Source organism: Pleurodeles waltl, chromosome 3_1, assembly GCF_031143425.1.
Source record: "Pleurodeles waltl isolate 20211129_DDA chromosome 3_1, aPleWal1.hap1.20221129, whole genome shotgun sequence".
NCBI lineage: Eukaryota > Metazoa > Chordata > Amphibia > Caudata > Salamandridae > Pleurodeles > Pleurodeles waltl.
The window spans coordinates 441,737,250-441,759,372 of NC_090440.1; positions in this window are offsets into that span (position 1 = coordinate 441,737,250).

The window sequence follows — 22,123 nt, forward strand, 5'->3', positions numbered from 1 at the left end:
TCATTATGGGACAGGTAGGACCCACAGTAATGAAAAACTAATATGAGTTACAACTAAAACTTTGCATGTCCAACCTTTTTAATTACAATTCACCCTGCCCTATGGGCTACCTGGGGATACCTTAGGGGTGACCTATATGTAATAAAACGTGAGTGTTAGACCTGGCATCCTTGGCGTGGTTCCCCTGCCTTTTTGCCTCTGCCTCCTGTATTTTTGACTGTGTGCTGGATTTCGTTTTTGCTGGTTTTGGTACTCTGGGCACTTTACCACTGCTGACCAATGCTTAAGTGCAAGTGCTCCCTGTGTAAATTGTTATTATGATTGGTTATCCATGATTGGCATATTTTATTTACTAGTAAGTCCCTAGTATAGGGCACCATGTTTGCCCAGGGCCTGTAAATCAAATGCTACAAGTGGGCCTGCAGCACTGATTGTGCCACCAACATGAGTAGCCCCGTGAACAGGCCTCTGACCTGCCATTGCAGTGTGCTTATGTGCGATTTTAAACTGCCATGTTGACCTAGCATGTGCACCCATTTGCCAGGCCCAACCTTTCCCTTTTAGTACATATAAGGCACCCCTAAGGTAGGCTCTAGGTAGCTCCTTGGGCAGGGTGCAGTGTATTTAAAAGGTAGGACATGTACGAGCGTCTTTTACATGTCCTGATAGTCAAATACTGGCAAATTTGGTGTTAAGTATTGCAAGGCCTATCTCTCCTATAGGTTAACATGGGAATTGCCTTTAGATACCTTTTAAACATAATTTCCCATTGAGAGCAGATAGAGCTATTGAGTTTGGGGTCTCTGATCTCACAATTTAAAAATACATCCTTTAGTGAAGTTGGTTTTTAAGTTGTAAGTTTGAAAATGACACTTTTAGAAAGTGGGTATTTGTCTTCCTTAGCCATTCTGTGCCTCTACCTGGCTGCTGAATGCACGTCGGGTCAGACTGACACTTGGGTTGTTTGTGAATTCACTCTAACAGTAACACAAAGAGAGCTGAGGTGTGTTGTGCATATCCGGATAGGTCTAAAGTGGAGGGAAGAGCTGACACTTGCACTTGAATAGAGCTGTGCCTGTCCTTACGCAAAATAGTCTTCAACCCCCTGGAGGGTGCCTGGGGCCAGAACAGGCAGAGGCATGCCTTGTATTAAGGAACCACTGCCTCATCTCTCTGGTAGCAGTAAGGAACCGACGCTGCACTGGCTCAAGCGACACGTCACCTCCCGAATCGGTGCAATGTCTTTGTTCAATCATTTTCAAAGGTACTGTAGCTCGGGATCTGTACAAATCCGTGAGCTGCACCACACTCTTTCATGAGTGGCATCCGACTGTTGGGAACAACTCCGTCAACAACGTTGCGATAGCTCCAGTTGGCGCTATTGTATTTCTAAGTGCTTTATTGGGATTTAATCTTTAAACATTTGTATCTTTGCTTGTATATGTTGGATTTTTGTCATTTTGGTCTCATTGTACTCAGGTAAACATTGGCTATTATTCGAAACTGGTGTGGAGTACTTTTGTGGTGTTTTCACTGTTACTGAACAAATACTTAACACATTGCCTCTGAGATAAGCCTGACTGCTTATGCCAAACTACCAAGAGGTAGGGGTTATCTTAGGAGTCTGACTAGAGTGAAGGTCCCTACTTGGACAGGGTGTAAACTGACTTCCAACTAAAAACCCCATTTCTAACAGGGAGTTTAAGGCTTGGCAATGGGTTACTATTGCCAAGTCGAATTGGCCGTTTAAAACTGCATTTAGGCTGCAATGGCAGACGTGGGGCATGTTTAAAGGGGCTATCTAAGTAGTTGGCCCACCATGGGCTCCAGGTCCATTTGTAGCATTTCATTTACAGGCCCAAGTATATGGTAAACCACTCTACAAGGGACTTATAAGTATATTAAGTATGCCAATCAGGTGTAAACCAATTTAATAATGTTTAGGGGGAGTGAGCACAAGCACTTTAGCTCTGGTTAGATTTGGTTAAGAGTCCTGAAGCCAACAAACATGAATTTCATCAAAACTTGAGGTAAGTAGGCAAAATGTTTGATGGAAGATCACCTTAGGCCTGAAAGGTTAAACATACATGCTCACAGTTCTTTCGATTTTTCAATACATGTTCTTTGACTTTTTGCAGGGAAAAGGGAGAACGGTGTCAAGCTAAATGCAATAATCCTTTTCAAAGGAAGGCTCACACTTCCTACAGGTGACTTGATAGTGACAGTATGCTGGGACTGTATGTCCTTGTGCTTGGCTTCAGGTTGTTATCTGTGCATGAACAGCAACATGTCAGAATCCACATACAGGCTGTGTTGTCTCACATTTGGGAATAGCTGGTTCTTGAACCTGAAAGTGCTTTTTTTGTGATTTGGTGTAAATACATTCAGTAGATTATGAGAAGTCAAGGTTCAAAGTTCAAAATGGATAAATGCTTATCAACGTGGTACCCCAGCAGAATTACATCAGTACGGCATGCTCAGATATGCTAATGATTGGCTGGGTGCATCCTGAGGAAAAGATTGCTGCCACCATTTTAGGACTTAGGTACTCTGTACCTGGGTCATAGGTCATAATAAAATAAGGAATCCAAGACAACAGAGAACTGATGTACACATTTAGGGGGTCATTCTGACCTCGGCGGTAAAAGGCCCTTACCGCCGGTCAGAAGACCGCCATAACACCGCCGCGGCCGCGGTTAACCGCCACGGTCATTCTGACCCACAACGGCCAAACCTCCAAAAATCCGTCCTCCACTGCAGCCCGCCACATCAGCGGGCAGCGATAAACTGGAGATGACCAAACCTCCACCGTCACGCCAACAGAAATACGCCCATGCCATTACGACCCACGAATCCACACGGCGGTCATTCAAACGCGGTATTCCATTGACGCTACACACCGCCGCGGTCAGAATACACACACATCACCAAAACACAGCCACATTGGACAATTTGAAATACACACACCTGATACACATACACACACCACTCCCACACAATCAACCAACTATAAAACACACACCCACATCACCCACAAACCCCTGCGACCATAATTACTGAGAGAAGGAGAGAGAGACACAGCAGACAATCCATAGCAAGACACACTGAGGCACACTACACCATCACACACACCACATAGTAGCACAAAGCACCACTCACCAACATACTCCTCATCACATACACCACCCCACACCTCACCCACACCACCCCATGGCACCCCAAAGGCACCCACGCTTTTTGGACCAAGAACTCCGGGTCATGGTGGAGGAAATCCTAAGAGTGGAACCCCAGCTCTTCGGCTCGCAGGTGCAGCACACCAGTATAGCCAGGAAGGCGGAGCTATGGCAGCGGATCGTGGACAGGGTCAACGCGGTGGGACAGCATCCCAGGAATAGGGACGACATCCGCAAAAGATGGAACGACCTACGGGGGAAGGTCCGATCGATGGTCTCCAGGCACAACATCGCGGTCCAGAAGACTGGCGGCGGACCCCCACCCACCCCTCCCGAATTTACATCGTGGGAGCAAGACGTCTTGAACATCCTGCATCCTCAGGGCCTCGCTGGAGTAGCCGGAGGAATGGACTCTGGTAAGTCCAATCTCAACTACTATATCCCCCCCACCCCACCAGCATGCCAACCCACACCCCCACCCTCACCCCCAACCCCCCAGCACACATCCTCCCTGACAATGTCTCACCAGCACAACCCACCCATCCCAACACCAACTCCTGCATGCCAAAACAAATCATGGGCACCCATCACCTAAGCATGACCACTGCACTAACCCCCCCCCCCACTAACTACCCTCACAACACCTCCCTCAAGGGAATGCCTGCACTGGGGGACAAGGGCACCAATAACACGCACGCTATTGCACACACAGAAACAATAACCAAACTCTCTTACCCCATGCAGGACCCGAACGACAACACACCAGCCAGGAGGGTCCAGAAGTGTCCATCCCACCACCGGAACAGGCCCACACTGAGTATAGCAGCTCTGTCGACAGTGAACCTGATGACCAGCCCGGACCATCGGGGACCTCTGGGCAGTCGGTTCCCCTCAGGCAGCCACAGGCCACACCAGACCCGACCCCCTCTGCCAACACCAGCACAGCTCCCACCCAGCGGGCCCATGCCTCTGTCTCTAGGACAGCTCAATCAGCGGTGTGTCTGCCACTACAGGGCACCCAGGCTAACCCAACACCCCAACAACAACAGGGACCTGGGGGCAGTGGTAGCGGGCACACCGTCCAGGGGACAGAGGCCGGGGGAAACCGGGCAGCTCGGAGGGCTGCTGTGCGACAGGGGGGGGAGGAGAGGCCCAGAGAACCCACTCTCCAAGAGGCCCTCACCACCCTCATGGGGGCCTACCACCACTCCCAAGAAACGATGGCGATGGTACTGGCCAGGTTCACTGAGATCCAGGCACAGCAGGCGGAACGCTACATGGGGTTCAGGGAGGAGCTGAGAATCATCGGGACCGCAATGGGGACCATCGTCCTGGCCCTCAACAGGATAGAGGACGCGTTGCGGGACCATGGTGCACCACACAGGGCCCCTGTCACTAGCCCGGACCAGGAACAGCCTACCACCTCCGCCGGCGCTAGTGGACAGGAGGTCCCAACACCTCGACAGCCCCCCAGAACCCCACCTCCTGCTGAAGAACAACCACCCCGTAAGAGGAGCCTGAGACCAAAAAAAAAGACAGAGTAGGATGTCAAGACCCCCGCCAGCAGGACATACCCCCTCAAGTCTTCCCACTGTCCCACATTGCCACCCTGTCCAACCATGAACTGCCTATGCTCCATCCTTCCACAGGCAAAAGGACAATGCACCTGTGAGACTGAGAACTGGACTCTGCCATGGATATTCCTCCACTCCCACCCATCACCCTTAGAATCACATGTACCGATATCTAGCACTGTAAATAAATCACATTTTGCACACAAATCTGTTTTGAGTCATGCTGTATTATTAACAAATGTATTACATATTACTGTTCAATTTCTGTTCTGTCAATTAGTCATGACAACATACCAATGTCAATACGCTGTATTTCATGGGCGAACCAAGCAGAAGTCAGGTACTGAGTCAGACAGCACTGAGAAGGGAAGGGAAAGGCAAAAATTAATGAAAAACATCTGTGGGGAACTACAGAAAGTACAGATGCAGGAGGCTATAAGCAATTGTGAAATGGCGTGGGTGATTCTTACCTGTGTGTTACTGGAAATACTGTTGTATCACTCTGTCCCTATTGTCTGTGTCGTCCTCAGAGTCTTCCTCCTCTTCACTCTCCACAGGCTCCACGGCTTCTACACCACCACCATCTGGACCATCCTCCTGCAGGAAAGGCACCTGGCGTCGCAAAGCCAGGTTGTGAAGCATACAGCACGCCACGATGATATGGCACACCTTCTTTGGTGAGTACATTAGGGATCCACCTGTCATATGCAGGCACCTAAATCTGGCCTTCAGGAGCCCAAAGGTTCGCTCAATCACCCTCCTAGTACGCCCATGGGCCTCATTGTACCGTTCCTCTGCCCTGGTCCTGGGATTCCTCACTGGGGTCAATAGCCACGGCAGGTTGGGGTAACCAGAGTCACCTATTAGCCACACACGCTGTCTCTGTAGCTGGTCCATCACATAGGGAATGCTGCTATTTCGCATAACATACGCGTCATGCACTGACCCTGGGAACTTGGCATTTACATGGGAGATGTACTGGTCAGCCAAACAGACCACCTGGATATTCATTGAATGGTAATTCTTCCTGTTCCTGTACACCTGTTCATCGTCATTTGGGGGGACTAAAGCCACATGGGTCCCATCAATTGCACCAATGATGTTGGGGATGTGTCCAAGGGCATAGAAATCAGCTTTCACTGTAGGCAAATCACCCTCCTCTGGGAAAATGATGTAGCTCCGCATGAGTTTCATCAGGGCAGACAACACTCTGGATAAGATCTTGGAAAACATAGGCTGAGACATCCCAGATGACATGGCCACTGTTGTCTGGAATGAGCCAGTTGCAAAGAAATGGAGGACAGACAGAACCTGCACTAGAGGGGGAATTCCTGTGGGTTGGCGGATGGGGGACATCAGGGCTGGCTCCAGCTGGGCACACAGTTCATGGATGGAGGCTCGGTCAAGTCGGTATCGTAGTATTATATGGCGTTCTTCCATTGTCGACAGGTCCACCAGCGGCCGGTACACGCGAGGATTCCTCCTTCTCATCGCTAGTCCCAGCGGACGGTGCCTAGGAAGGAGAATATGGAGTACAGAGTCAATCCACTCACAGGTACGTACAACACAGCTTGCACAGTACAGGTAAATGTATGGTTTGATATGTTTGTATGTGTGCCATTGCAAGGCCTAGGCCTGTGTGACGCATTAGAAATTAAGCCATGTGGGCCCTTGAAATGGCCGATGCCTGACCTGTGAAGTGGGACAATGGGATGTGAGGTCACTGCGCTGGCGGGGCACACCGTGGCGGTAGGCGGTCGAAGACCGCTGTGCGAAGACGCATTGGTTAACATTGAAGCCTATGGGTTTCAGGAGCCAATGACGATGTGCGCCAGCGGTCGCGGTACGCACCGCCGCGGTACGCACCGCCGCGGGCGTGACCGCCATTTTCTATCTGCTCAATCATTCGAGACCTGATCATCCACAGGAGAGGACCTATACTGCAAGTGCTGCTGTGAACTCGGTCTGGAAGTGAGAATGGCTGCTGCTACTGGTGAAAGGGCCCCCGCCTTCAGTTCAGAAGAGTTGGAGAAGCTCGTGGACGGGGTCCTCCCCCAGTATGCGCTACTCTACGGTCCTCCAGACCAACAGGTGAGTACACTCAGTGCACATTGAATGGGTTATGCCTGTGTGGAGTGGGGGGGATGTAAGTTGGTGGGGTGTGGAGGGAATGAGGAGTGCAACGCACGACAGATGAGAGAATGGGAACCATGGCAAGGTTGGGGAGGGGGGGGCATGTACTCCAAACATGCAGATATGTGACGGTTTCTCTTTCCCACCCTGTACATGTCAAACAGGTGAGCGCCCATCAGAAAATCGATATTTGGCGTGCCATCGCCAAGGAAGTCCGGAACTTGGGGGTCTACAACAGACGGGGCACCCACTGCCGCAAGAGGTGGGAGGACATCCGCCGCGGAACGAGGAAGACCGCAGAAACACTGCTGGGGATGGCCTCCCGACCTAGGAGGGGTGCCAGTCGCACCATGACCCCCCTGATGTCCCGGATCCTGGCGGTGGCCTACCCTAATTTGGATGGGCGCTTGAGGACAGCACAGCAGACACAAGGGGGTGAGTATCTGCACATTCTCCTATCTGTATGCGCAGTGGAGGCATCTGGGTGGGGGAGGAGGGCTGTGGGTGACATCAGGCCAGGGCGCTCTCTGTAGTGTAGTCCTCTCCCTTAGGCATGGCCCTGTGCCCCCGCCCCCCACCTCTGTAGGGTGCCAAGTGCAGCTACCCATGCTCCAGCATCACACATGTGCGCGTCTGTTGTCCCTAGACCTGTTTGCCTAGTCAGAAGTACTGAGTAGTGTACCCCAAGTTCGCGACTTAGTGCACGAGCCACCTGTGTCTGTCCTCTCCGCAAAGGATATTGCTAAGGCATGCACTCAACTTTGTTTAATTTCTCCCCCCACCCTAAATATTTGTCTTCTTGTGTTTTAGCATCATCAGGCGGAGGAGATTTGGCGTCGGAGCAGGAGGGAGCTGCAGGTCACCAGGCCCCGGTGGGCACTGACACAGACACCGAGGGCACCAGTGATCCGGAGGGCGAGGGGAGCACCACAACGGGGGCCGGTGGAGACACCAGCGACACGGACACGTCCTCGTTTGGGAGCTCCCTAGCGGTGGCGGCACCATCTGTGCCCCCCGCAACAACAGGTACAGCCGCCACCCAGCGCACCAGCACCGCCCTCCCAGCAGCCCCTCAGTCTTCGCTCCGTGGCCGCTCGGCCAGGAAGGCGCGCGTCTCCTTCGCCCCAGGCACCTCAGCCCCTGCCTCTGTTACCCCTGCTGCCCTCAGTGCGGAGCTCATTAACCTGGTGAGGACGGTCATTGTTGGGCTGACTACCCTTCTGAATGCCATCCAGGGGGTGGAAAGGGAGGTGCATCGGAGCAATGCCTACCTGGAGGGCATTCATTCGGGTCAGGCTGCCCATCAACGAGCGTTCACTGCTCTGGCCTCAGCACTGACGGCAGCCATTGTCCCTGTCTCCAGTCTCCCTCTTCTATCTGCCTCCACCCTTTCTCTGTCTCCTGTACCTCAACCTATCCCATCCACACCATCAGACCAGCCTGCACACACCTCAACACCCAAGGCCAGCTCATCCAAACATAAGCACCACAGAAAACACAAGCATTCACCCAAGCAACACACAGATGCAGACATATCAACAGTCACTACCACCTCTGTGTCCCCGTCCTCCTCGTCTACCACCTCCCTCCCTGTGACGTCTACACTCACACCTGCATGCACCCCAACATCAGCCAGTTCTTCCACCACCAGCAAACCCTCCACTACAGTCCGCACACCTGCAGTCACCACCCCCACTGGCATTTACACGTCCCCTGTGTCCTCTCCCACTGTGTCTGTCACCCCCTCTTCCAAGACACATAAACGCAGGCAGACACCCAAACAACAGCCAACCACCTCACCACAGCCTACGTCCCAGTCACCTGCACCCAAGGACAGCACACCTGGCTCTCATACAACCACATCCTCTTCCTCCACTTCTCTCACCACTACTCCTACCCCTTACCTTGGTCCCAAGAAATATTACATCTCCAATTGTGACCTCTTTCCCTCCCCCGACCCACCCCCTCCAACTGGGAAAAGTCCCAAGGGCACCTCAGCCACCACCAGCCCAACTTCTACAGTGCAAGTGGTGCATGGCATGTGGAGTCCACCCTTTGGCGGCAGTAACACTTCGGTGAGCAGCAAGGGGACAGCCAGCCCCCCCCCAGGCAAGAGGACCCGGAAATTGAAGGGCCGCCGTGAGCGGACAGAGACGGCTGCCCCCAAGGAGGTGACTCCGGCCACTTCACCGGCCACAGCAGCCAGGGGAGGCAAGGGGCCGAGAGCCCCATCTAAGGAGCGGAAGGACAGCAGGGCGGAGAGGACAACCACCAGGAGCGCGGAGCAGGAGGGCCCCACAAGCCCCATCCCGGCTGCAAGGGACGACACCAAAGGGCCCAGGACTCACTCCCCGAAGGGGCCTGACACAGCATGGTCGGAGGGCGAGTGAGCAGGGTGTCCAGGCCAGGTCTGACTCCCTTGACATACTGCAAGAGCACCGCTGAACAGGGCCCCGCCGTGAAGACAGGTACCGCTGAAGAGGGCCCCGCCGTGCAGAAGAGCGCCGCTGAACAGGGCCCCGCCGTGAAGACAGGTACCACTGAACAGGGCCCCGCTGTGAAGACAGGTACCGCTGAACAGGGCCCCGCCGTGCAGAAGAGCACCGCTGAACAGGGCCCCGCCGTGAAGACAGGTACCGCTGAACAGGGCCTCGCCGTGAAGACAGGTACCGCTGAACAGGGCCCCGCCGTGCAGAAGAGCACCGCTGAACAGGGCCCCGCCGTCTCAAGCACCGCTCCGCTGGGCCCTTCCTCTCAAGCACCGCTCCGCTGGGCCCTTCATCTCAAGCACCGCTCCGCTGGGCCCTTCATCTCAAGCACCGCTCCGCTGGGCCCTTCCTCTCAGGCACCGCTCCGCTGGGCCCTTCCTGTCAAGCACCGCTCCGCTGGGCCCTTCCTCTCAAGCACCGCTCCGCTGGGCCCTTCATCTCAAGCACCGCTCCGCTGGGCCCTTCATCTCAAGCACCGCTCCGCTGGGCCCTTCATCTCAAGCACCGCTCCGCTGGGCCCTTCCTGTCAAGCACCGCTCCGCTGGGCCCTTCCTCTCAAGCACCGCTCCGCTGGGCCCTTCATCTCAAGCACCGCTCCGCTGGGCCCTTCCTCTCAGGCACCGCTCCGCTGGGCCCTTCCTGTCAAGCACCGCTCCGCTGGGCCCTTCCTCTCAAGCACCGCTCCGCTGGGCCCTTCATCTCAAGCACCGCTCCGCTGGGCCCTTCATCTCAAGCACCGCTCCGCTGGGCCCTTCATCTCAAGCACCGCTCCGCTGGGCCCTTCCTGTCAAGCACCGCTCCGCTGGGCCCTTCCTCTCAAGCACCGCTCCGCTGGGCCCTTCATCTCAAGCACCGCTCCGCTGGGCCCTTCATCTCAAGCACCGCTCCGCTGGGCCCTTCCTCTCAGGCACCGCTCCGCTGGGCCCTTCCTGTCAAGCACCGCTCCGCTGGGCCCTTCATCTCAAGCACCGCTCCGCTGGGCCCTTCCTCTCAGGCACCGCTCCGCTGGACATCGCCATGTCATGCACCGCTGCGCTGGGTCCCGCCGTCTCAGGCACTGTTTATGGTTCACTGTGCCCACCATGCCTCCTCCTTGACCAGTGGAGACTGTCATCCACCGGATGGACTGTGGCTTTGCACTCCCCAGGATGGTGCAGTGGGCAGCCCACCCACTGTAGAGACATTGAGAGACTGTGGCTTTGCACTCCCCAGGATGGTGCAGTGGGCAGCCCACCCACTGTAGAGACATTGAGAGACTGTGGCTTTGCACTCCCCAGGATGGTGCAGTGGTCATGGTGGCTCCTCGTGGATCTGGCGTCGTGGACTCATGTGGCTGTGGTGGCCCCCCCTTCCCTTCCCCCTGAGGTGCCTGTAGTTTTAACATCAGATGCCCCTGCAGTGTTCTCTCCAAAGGACTCAGGTCTCGTGTGTGGGCTTTGCCCTTGTTTCGCAGAACATTGGCCCACGGACATGTTAGATTCGTAGGATGTGCAGGACTTGTTACTTCAGTGATACACTGATGTGTATATATTTTTGGTTTTTGTAAATATTTTTCACAGTTGCTCAATTATTTCCAGGTGCTTTTTTTGTACATAAATATTTATTCCAAATTTGGTTGTGTCATTGTATTTTTAAAGGGTGTTTGTGTGGTGTCACTGTGACTTCCTGCTCTGCATTGGTGTGTACATATTGGGAGGGTGGGGGGGTCGCATATGTGTATGCCCGTAACCTTTCGTCCTCCCCCCTCCCGTGTGTCGTAGGTGCAGTACTCACCGTTGACCTCTGCGCCGGAGTTCGTACTCGTGGTAGATGAGCAGGTAGACGAGAGCAGGTATGATGTTCAATTCGGGTTCCATGCTGTCCGGATTCCGCGTGGAGTGTCTCGAGGTGAGCGTTTTCCATTGAAAATGTCTGTTTCCGCCGTGTTTTTATCGGCGGGGCTCCCGCCCCGGAAAAGGTGGCGGATTGGTGGGTCGTGATAGGGTGGGCGGTACATTGTCTGCCGCCTGGCTGTTGGCGGTGACCGCTGCGCTGTTTGTTTGTTCCGCCGTGGCGGTCGGAGTGTTAATGCGGCGGGCTGTGTTGGCGGTTCCCGCCAGGGTCAGAATTCCATTTTTTTGACCGCCGGCCTGTTGGCGGGTTGGCCGCCGCTTTATCACCGACCGCCAGGGTTAGAATCACCCCCTTAATCTTGAAAGGACCCCTAAATTTCGACAGGCCACCCCTTACAAATCCTGACTTGATTTTAACCCAATTGCCCGCTCTGAGTTTACCATGCTCCACTCTTTCAGACCTTATTGTTCCACCACCATCACTAGAAAGGCAATCCTTCAACCACACTGGAATCACGTTTGAACCTAGAAGACGTTCACACATCAACTCAAATGGTGACTTTGGGTGACACTATTCATTATTACACAGTACGCCTACACCATATCTGTAATCATTTTATCAACATCACAGACATTGGTGAATCCCATCTAAATAGTCTCCTTGACTATTCTGTTGGTTCTCTCTATAATACCACTGGCTTGTGGGTAGTTATCCAATTTCGGAAAATACTTACCACCTTTCTAAGACAAAACAAATTCATTAATATTGAGTAAAAAAAAGGTGTCCACCACAATATTTTGATTTAATGACCTACGGTTGACACAAAACCCGAACTGCCAATCAGCCTTCTCTGTGATGACCATTGGTGAAATCCAACTAGATGCTTCCACAGGCTCAATGATACCATCATTAAGCATCAAATCCAACATTTTATTTTACCTCACTAGGCACCATTAAGGGATTCCCTCTTCACTTTATGTTGGACCGGTGTGGTGTCTATGTTGAGACAAATGTGGTGCACATAGCATTTCAAAAACCCTAGTTTTGCATTAAAAATAGCCTTTGACTCATTTATGGCATCAGCAATACTCATATCCTGTACTACTGTAATCTGATTGAGTGCTCTAGGGATAATAACAGTATACAGATCATATTGGTAAATCAATCCAAGAATACGTAGACCATCTTCTGCCACATAAACTTAACCTTCAATCTCTCGCTCCCCAAATCTGACCGTAGCTGACATATAGCCCAGGATGTCAATAGTTTTGCCCTGGTAAACTCCAGGACAAATACCTTTGGAAAACAGAGAAGCTGTAGGACAATGGAAATTAAACAGCTTTTTAGATATTATGGTGTACATAGTCCCAGAGTCTACCATAAGCTCTACTCCTTTGTTGTTAATTGAAAATAAAGCTTTTGGCCTACACATCCTGTAGTTCTCAACCAGAGCATCACCAACATACAAACCTTTATCAACATTGGCATCTTGGCTAAGTTCATTGCTCATAGCACCAACCCTATTCTTATTGCTCTCCTTGTACATGCTTGCAGAATTAATTCTTCAGCCACATTTCCTGCAATCTTTATTGATAGCTATGCATCCTTTTGATTCTGAACCATGATACAAGCTGCCACATCTACTAAATCTTTTAGAAAAATGTTTAACCAGAACACTATGTTTAATAGGTCTGTTACTTGACTTGAGTTTGGTAAAAGCACCTTATACAGCATTCTTATTTGTCCCAATGAGGGTCACTTCACTCACCCTTCAATCCTTGCTGCCTGTTTCCATCATAGAGTACGCTGACTACCACACCACTTTAGTGATGTCTACAGCATCTTTGAATGTCACTTCTTTAGCTGCCCAAGACATTCTTGCATCATTTTGCTCCAACACTGTACTACTGTACTATAAGTTGATCACAGAGGAGTTCTTCAATCTTTGCTCCAAATTGACAATTTACAGAAAGTTCACAGAGTATAGCCTCAAACTCATCCTCTGATTCATTCTCATTTTATGGTTTCATGTAAAATGTATATCTGGCCATGGCTAGATGGACTTCATTCGCAAAGCTGATTTTGAGTCGTTTAAGGGCTTCTTTAAATTCATCATCAAGTGTTTGACCATATGGTCCCATGGCAAAAGGCAGATATTTAAAAATATGGTGACCTTCTCTCCACAGAGCACTTAATAATGGTGCTTTTTTTCCTTGCAATGCGAAAGTTCTGACGATCCAAACCAACAACATAATTCTCAAACATCCCCACCCAAACTTTAAATTCTATTGGCAGAGGACCCGCTTCACATAAAAATAATCATGGAGCAATAATGTGGCTGTGTGAATCTGATGTGAGATGATTTTTATCTAAACACAGAAGGCGACTAGCCATAATAATCTAGGGCAGTATACGAAGGAGCAATTTACATAGAAAGAACAAGTAATGGGTGTGCATATCACAGAGAATGTATGAAACAGAACCACAATATGAAGTCGTAGAATGGAGAAGTTTGATTTGCTTGCTCAATAATAGGGTGAGTATCACTGCATACACATGAGGAATAACACTAAAGCCGATGTTGACACGAGTGTCTTAACGTCATTACACACTGCACCACAGAGCGAACTAATAGGTTGATTCACAATTCCTGAATGCAAAATAATGCCTTATCAGAATGACATTAATATGCACCTACATAGTTCATTGCCACTAAAACATCCATCAGTTCCAGAGAGAACAAAGCTCTTGCTCAAATAACTGTGGCTTTATGCATGACAATATGTGGTCAGCAAATGGTTCCAGGCACAGCATGAGGTGAGGTTTAAAATATTGAAGTTGAGTATGCAGTAAAACAAAATTGAGATTGAGTAAAACCCAAAATGTTCATTATTGCACCGGCCTCTTGTCACTCTGTTCATATCATCCAATAGGTTGCTAATAAATGTCCTTGCAGCTCTTGTAAACGTTTACAAGCAGTATACGAAGATTGTCATCAATATGTTTAACAAATGCTGGGTATCTTGACCACCACAAGAGGTTGTGTAATTTTCTGCCTGAAGTTCATCACTAAACTCTGTAGCGAAAAAGTCAACAACTTGGTGGTAGTTAAAAGCATGACCAGAGTATGCTCATCCCAAGACAGCTAGGAATCAACTGACACCATCTGTGGTGCTCACACATAATATATATTGGAACAATAACAAACAATCTAAATATCATAAGCATATCCTATACAACACACAGCCAACTCAGGAGTAAAACACACTTGTGCACAGAAAAAAATAGTTTTAAATAGGACCCTGATTTATACCCTTTATTAAACATTTAAATATAACTTACACCTATTGCTGAATGGAAAGTTTTCAAACCAAGCTCCTATGAGGACACACGAGACAGTCAACCGTAGAATATGTAAGCACTGCTAGGCAATTAGGACCTATAAGTCATGTATTTATATGTATGTGTTTAATACCCTCCCACCTGTAACATTTTACCCCAAAGCATGTCAAAATTGTATATAATCTTTGTGGAATGTATTTATGTGAAAAGTTTTCCCAACTTTTCAGAATAGGGTTGCCAGGCTGAATTACACTCTGACTTTTGCTCTTTATTTCATAATCATCAACAGATAAGTTAAACATTCAATAACTATTGTCAGTACCATCCACACAATCACTAGTATGGACAATGAAACATCAATAGGATATCTAAACATAGATAAATACAAAGTAAACTGAAATATTTAGAATAGGAGAGGCTGGTGTGAAATCAAAATTAATTAGCTAAATATTAAAAACTGCATTAAAAGATGGCAGTGCAGAGTGTGACAGTGTACCCTTTCTGTATTGTAGCCCCAAGAAACAAAATTCTGATAACATCAGGACCATCTATCTATGAAATTGCAACAGCGGCCACTGCCTAGAATTTCAAACACTGAGACTCTGGAATTCCCTCAAGACATCCCCGCCAAATATCTTTCTCTTAAAAAAAACTCAGAATATTGAGCTTTTTCAATAATCCTGTAACTAAGAAATGGGATTGTGAAAAGTAGTGAGAGTGTCAGAACCCCTTTCAGTGGGTCATGGGACAAGCAAGGATTTCTGTGCTGCCGAACCATAGCGAAAGAGGCCTTTTATTCTTGATATCCTAGGGCCCGATCGACTATAGAATCTGAGCAACTGGGCCAGGTACATCTTCACACCTAACTCTCAGGAATAGTGTAGTCCAAGCAGTTCAAGGTTGTCTCGGTATGGAGGTAGATACAGGGGGTAAACATAGGGGGTCATTTTGACCTCAGCGGTCTTTTTCCAAGACTGCCGAGGGACCACCGTGCGGAAGATCGCCAGTAGTGGCGGTTTGTCACTCGGCGTATTATGACTGTTGGCTGCTCTCCGTCCTTTTACGGACAGAGAGCTGCCAACAGCCATACTGCCGGGAGGCGGGGAAGTGGCGGTTGCTCCACCTCCACCGCCACGCCACGCCAACAGAACACCGCCCAGCGAATCACGTCCTGTGATTCGCTGTGGCGGTGTTCTCTTGGCGGTGTGGTGTCGGCAGGGCTGCCCCCATGGCTCCCGTCCCCTCCCGGAGGATCGTCGGACCAGGTAAGTCGATCGTCCGAGGATCGTCGGACCAGGTAAGTCGATCGTCCGTGAGGGGAGGGGGGTGAGGGGGTGTTGTGTGTTGTGTGGGTGCATGGGGGTGTGCGTGTGTGTATGTAGAGGGGGTGTGTGAGTGCGTGTATGCTTGTGGGGGTGTTGTGTGTATGGGAATGAGTGCGTGTATGTCTGTGGGTATGTCTGTATGGATGTGTGCGTGTATGTTTGTATGTGGGTGTGCATGTCTGACTGTGTGTGTGGATGTAGGCATGTATGTTGGCGTGTGTGCGTGTGAGTGTGTAGGTGGTGCCTGCGTGCGTGTCGTGTTGGTATGGGTGATGTGATGTTGGGGGTCGGAGTGGGGAGGGGGGCCCTGCCACATTTGGGGGGTGGCAAGGGTGGTGGGTGGGTAGGGGAGGGAGTCGGGGTGGGGGTGAGGGGTGGGGGAGACCCCTATCAGTGCCAGGGAAGGAATTCCCTGGCACTGATAGTGCTTACGCCATGGAGTTCATGGCGGTTCAAACCGCTGGAAATCCACGGCAGTAAGCCGGGTCCAAATACCGCCGGCGGTATAGTGATGGCCGCCGGGCTGGAGACCGAGGTCTCCAGCCCGGCGGGTGGAACGGAGAACCGGCGGATGACCATGGCGGTAACCATGGAGCACGGCAAAACTTTTGCGGATCAAACTCCTGCCCAAGTTTACAAGGGAAGAACCAGAGCAGCGATGGGACCTGTTCATCTGACATCTTGCCACGCCAAAACAGATCGATCCAGGACAGGGGTGAACCCTCAGACAACCTTACTTCAATGCTGGAGGCTAGCCCTACTCCTTTTCCTACTAGGATGCCTAGGAGGGAAAGCACATTGGACTCTGAGTTGGGATATCTCACGGACCAGTTATTGCTATCTTGGGGCATAAATTGAAGCTCAAATCGAAGAATCACTAGGTCAAATCCCTCTTCTCAGAAAGGGCTGAAACATTGTATTGACCAGCCCTATTCTCATTAGCTCTGTGGGCCCTGTCCCCAATCCCCCCCCCATCCCCCAGTCCTCCTTTGGCATTTCCAACTTTAACCACCAGCACCTGGGCCTTCCTATCCTCAATTAGTGCCAAGATACAATGGCCTGCGCCTTATTGTGGCAATCACAAAAAATGGAAGTGCAAATTGACTTATTGCAATCGATTGTCTCATCATTAGCTGTCAGGCTTTGGAGCTGGCGTAGCCGCATGCCTTGGCGCGGTATCGATCTAGCCTCTCCTAAAACCCCCCCTAGGGTAACGTGCACATGCCACGCCCTTTGCTGCACCAAATCGCACCTTTCCCATCATTCCTGTGGTAAGGTACATCTCTCTGGCAGCAGTGCTCGATGGTGGCTTCATTGCCCATATCCTCGATGTTCCCTTATCTTGGGACTACAATTCCCAGCAACCTTCAGGAGAGGCCATGTTTAAGGTGTGGCACCTCTATAAATTCCAACCACACCCAGGTTCCAGTGCTTACTATTTTGGAACCTTGCCTGGGCTTGAGTGTGGTCGGATTCCCCTTGAGATTGAGCCTTCCTGTTTGCCTTCATTTGTCAAGCCTCCAGGATTTCTTTGAGCGAGTGGTCGGACTCGCTAGGCTGAGTCCGTTCCAATGGGGCTTCTCCCCGCTGGTGTTTATTTGGTTTCAAAGGAAACCTTGATACTTTGTTTCCGCTCCTGTGATTTGCCGAGCCTGGTGATTTACTGTTGCTGTAGTTTCCAGTTTGTTCTCGAGCTGGCTTTTCTTTCAGAGATTTCCTTTTGAAAAAACGTACTGTGTTAATTCTTGCATATTTTATTTTAACAAAGACGCTCATTATTGAAAGACTAGTACAATTACACGCGCATGATATTGAAAAGCGCATATTTATATTTGTGTGTGCTATTAAACATATGTTTGGTTATTTTAAATGTTTTTGATGTTGACAACAGTTTATTTTGGAATTGTTTAACTAAATAATTCTTCATTGCAACTACAGCTTTGTATTTTTTTGCACTAAGACAGAAGATAAAGTAAACTATATTAATACTAAGCAGCATCTAATATTAGCTTTAATTTTCTTGAGACTTTTTTGACAGCCTGTTTCTGGTTTGTCCTTCCAAAAGCTTCTGGCAAAGATGATCTTTTCTATGGATGTATGAAATTATAGGAGTCCTGGAGTATCATCGCTTGTAGCTTCTTAGTTGACCTTAGGGAGCATTGCTTTATCTGTTACATGTTTATCCCACATGAGTTTTTGTAAACTATTACAATATAAATAATTGACCAGCGTTTAATGTTATTATAGCTGTTCTCTTTGAATTTAATATTTTCCTTTTCAGATCTCCTTCCAAGCTGTTCCTCTCCTAATTCTCTTTCCCCCTGCCTGGCCTCTCCAATCTTCAGTGCTATTACGGCATCTGAATTGGTGTTGCCTGGAGGTGGGCCATTAACTAGCAACGCACAGATCCCGAGGAATTGGACTTTGACACAATAGTAAGCCCACAAAATTTACATTCCTCTCGGTCTGTGCTAGAGTTGCTAAAATGGCCACCTTGGATACTGCAATGCAAGCCTTGACACAGTTACAAAAAGAATTACGAGACTCAAAAAACACAATGGCGGCTCTCATCACAAAGGTGACACAACTACAAGCCAAGGTTGATGGTACAACAACCATGCAACAAGGAGCCACACCCCAGTTGCATGTTTCTCTTCTTCCTAGCAATATCTCAGTGCATGTTCCTACTCAAATTCCTCTTGCTGCTCCCAAGAGATTCTCAGGAGATTCCTCTAAGGTACAGATCTTCCTTACTCAAGTGGAGTTGCATTTCACATGTCGTCCGGCCGCTTTCCCGGACCCACAGTCTAGGATAGCCTTCCTTATCTCGTACCTAACTGGTGATGCTGCTACATGGGCGGTTCCATTAGTACGCCAGGACAGTCGGCTATTATATAATTGGCGTCTGTTCATAAACGAGTTCAAAAATGTGTTTGATCGACGGGCTGTTACATTGTCAGCAGATAAAGAACTTTTAGAGCTACGACAAGGCAATAAAGATCTCATCTCCTAACTGTCTCACTTTAATCGCTTGGTGGTAGAAACATCTTGGCCTGAGGAGAAATGAGCCAAACTCTTCTATCAGGGGCTTAAAGAGGAATTAAAAGACAATCTAGCACAAATCGATCCTCAACGAAAGACTTGCAATGATTTAATAAACCTCACGTTGAGACTAGACCATAGGCTTACTGAAAGAAGAGGGGACAAAAAACTCCCGAGCATAGCTATTGGTGTTCTGAGCGATATCGAAACCCATTATCCTCCACATCTTCCTCAGAAAATGCTGGCGAACCTATGGAGATAGGAACCCTTCGTCAACCCTTAATCAAGGAGGAAAAAGAACTTTGTCGCTGTAAGGGACAATGGTGGTCATTACAACCCTGGCGGACGGTGTTAAAGCTGCGGTAATACCGCAAACAGGCCGGCGGAACAAAAAAGGGAATTATGACCATGGCGGACACCGCCAACATAGGCAGCCACTTTAACACTCCGACCGCCACGGCGGTACAGACAAGCAGCGCGGCTGTCACCGCCAACAGACAGGCGGAAGACAATGTACCGCCCTCAGTATCACAACCCGCCAATCCGCCACCTTTTCCGGGGCGGATTCACCGTGGATAAAAGCACTGCGGAAACAGCTTTTGCAATGGGAAAATGCTCATCTTAACACACTCCACGAGGAAGGAGCCCACCATGGAGCCCGAACTACAAATACTCCCTGCGCTTGTCTTTCTGCTCGTCTAAGATCACCATCTACGTAGGCGCCAAAGACAACGGTGAGTACTGCACCTATGACATAGGGGAGGGGGGAGGCAAAAGTCAGGGGGACACACATGCAACACCCCCACCCCCTACCCGACCCTCACCCACTACAACACACACACCAATGCATGTCCAAACAGCACAGTAACAACCCACCCCCCCACCCGGAAGAATGCAAAGACAAAAGGAAATCAGTGCAAACATTGTAATGTATCAAAATACAGTAACCAAATATATACAGATATATATATACACATTAAACAAAATATACATCAAGATTAGTAGTGCAGGTATGCACATATCAATGTCCGTGCACCACTGGGCCCAAGATGCATGGGCGAGGCCCACACTAGATACCTGTCCACAAACGGAAATAACACTGCAGGGGCATCAGATAGAAATACAACAGGCACCTCAGGGGGAAGGGAAGGGGGGGCACCTCAGCCGGATTACAGCACCATGCCAGATCCACGACGGGCTCCATGCCCATTGATGTATCCTGGGAAGTGCAAAGCCACAGTCTCTCAAGTCTCTACAGTGGGTGGGTTGCCCACTGTACCATCCTGGGGAGTGCAAAGCCACAGTCTCTCAAGTCTTTTCAGTGGGTGGGTTGCCCACTGTACCATCCTGGGGAGTGCAAAGCCACAGTCTCACAAGTCTCTACAGTGGGTGGGTTGCCCACTGTACCATCCTGGGGAGTGCAAAGCCACTGTCTCTCAAGTCTTTTCAGTGGGTGGGTTGCCCACTGTACCATCCTGGGGAGTGCAAAGCCACAGTCTCACAAGTCTCTACAGTGGGTGGGTTGCCCACTGTACCATCCTGGGGAGTGCAAAGCCACAGTCTCACAAGTCTTTGCAGTGGGTGGGTTGCCCACTGTACCATCCTGGGGAGTGCAAAGCCACAGTCTCACAAGTCTTTGCAGTGGGTGAGTTGCCCACTGTACCATCCTGGGGAGTGCAAAGCCACAGTCTCACAAGTGCATAACAGTCTCCACTGGTTCTGATGGGGGAATGGTGCCCAGACTGCATCAGGCTCCCTGTGACGGTTCCTGTTCCGTCACTGTCCCAGCTGCACATGGGCTAACGATGCTTGATTTGGCGGACTTTTCCCTGTTCAGCGCTGCTTGCCTTTGCTGTCCCGACCTGTTCAGCGGTGCTTTGCCCTGTTCAGCGGTCTTCACCATGACGAACTTTTCCCTGTTCAGCGGTGCTTGCCTTTTCTGTCTCCGACCTGTACAGCAGTGCTTTGCCCTGTTCAGCGGTCTTCACCATGGCAGTCTTTGCCTGTTCAGCGGTGCTTGCCTTTGCTGTCTCCGACCTGTTCAGCGGTCCTCACCATGGCGGTCTTTGCCCTGTTCAGCGGTGCTTGCCTTTGCTGTCTCTGACCTGTTCAGCGGTGCTTTGCCATGGCGGTCTGTGCCCTGTTCAGCGGTCTTCACCATTGCAGTCTTTGCCCTGTTTAGCGGTGTTTGCCTTTGCTGTCTCTGACCTGTTCAGCGGTGCTTTGCCATGGCGGTCTGTGTCCTGTTCAGCGGTCTTCACCATGGCGGTCTTTGCCCTGTTCAGAGGTGCTTTGCCCTGTTCAGCGGTCTTCACCATGGCGGTCAGTGCCCTGTTCAGCGGTGCTTGACTTTGCTGTCTGACCTGTGCATTGGTGTGTGGCATGACAGTCCCTCATTGCCCAGCGGGGCTGTGGCTGCCGGAGCCCTCCAGGGCACTGACGCTGGCGGTGCTCTCCTGACCAGTGATGATTGTGCTGCCCTCCTGGGCAATGACTCTGGCGGTGGTCTCCTGACCAGTGACGATTGTGCTGCCCTCCTGGGCAATGACTCTGGCAATGGTCTCCTGACCAGTGACGATTCTGCTGCCCTCCTGGGCAATGACTCTGGCGGTGGTCTCCGGACCAGTGACGATTGTGCTGCCCTCCTGGGCAACGACTCTGGCGGTGGTCTCCTGACCAGTGATGATAGTGCTAACGGTGGCGTCCCACCGTGCTGCTCTTCCCAGACTGTGCAGACTAATTTTGGCCCTTCACCACCTTTGGAGAAGTCACAGCTGACTCGGCACTCCCCCTGGGACCCTTGTGAGCAGTTTTGCCGCCAGGAGTCTTCACCCTGTCCTGTCGGCCACTTTCCAACTTAAGGTGCTTCACAGGGGTGGACTGGCAGTGCTTTGGCTCTGTGTCACACTGGCTGCCCTGGTGGCCGGTGCACTCCACACACCTTTAACACGCACCACTGGTACTGGACTTTTTTTGGCTGAGGTGCTACTACGGGACCTATGAATTGGAGGGGTGGGGGTGGTGGCAAAGAGGTCAACGTTGCTGAGGAAGAGTTGCTGACGAACACTGGGATGGGTAGCTGGAGGGGGTCTGGGAGTGAAGGAAGAGGAGGTGGTTGTAGGAGGTGTAACTTTAGGTGATTTGGGTGCAGGCGCAGGTACTGGAGGCTGTTGTGAGGTAGATGGATGTTGGGTGTGTGGGTGCCCGCGTTT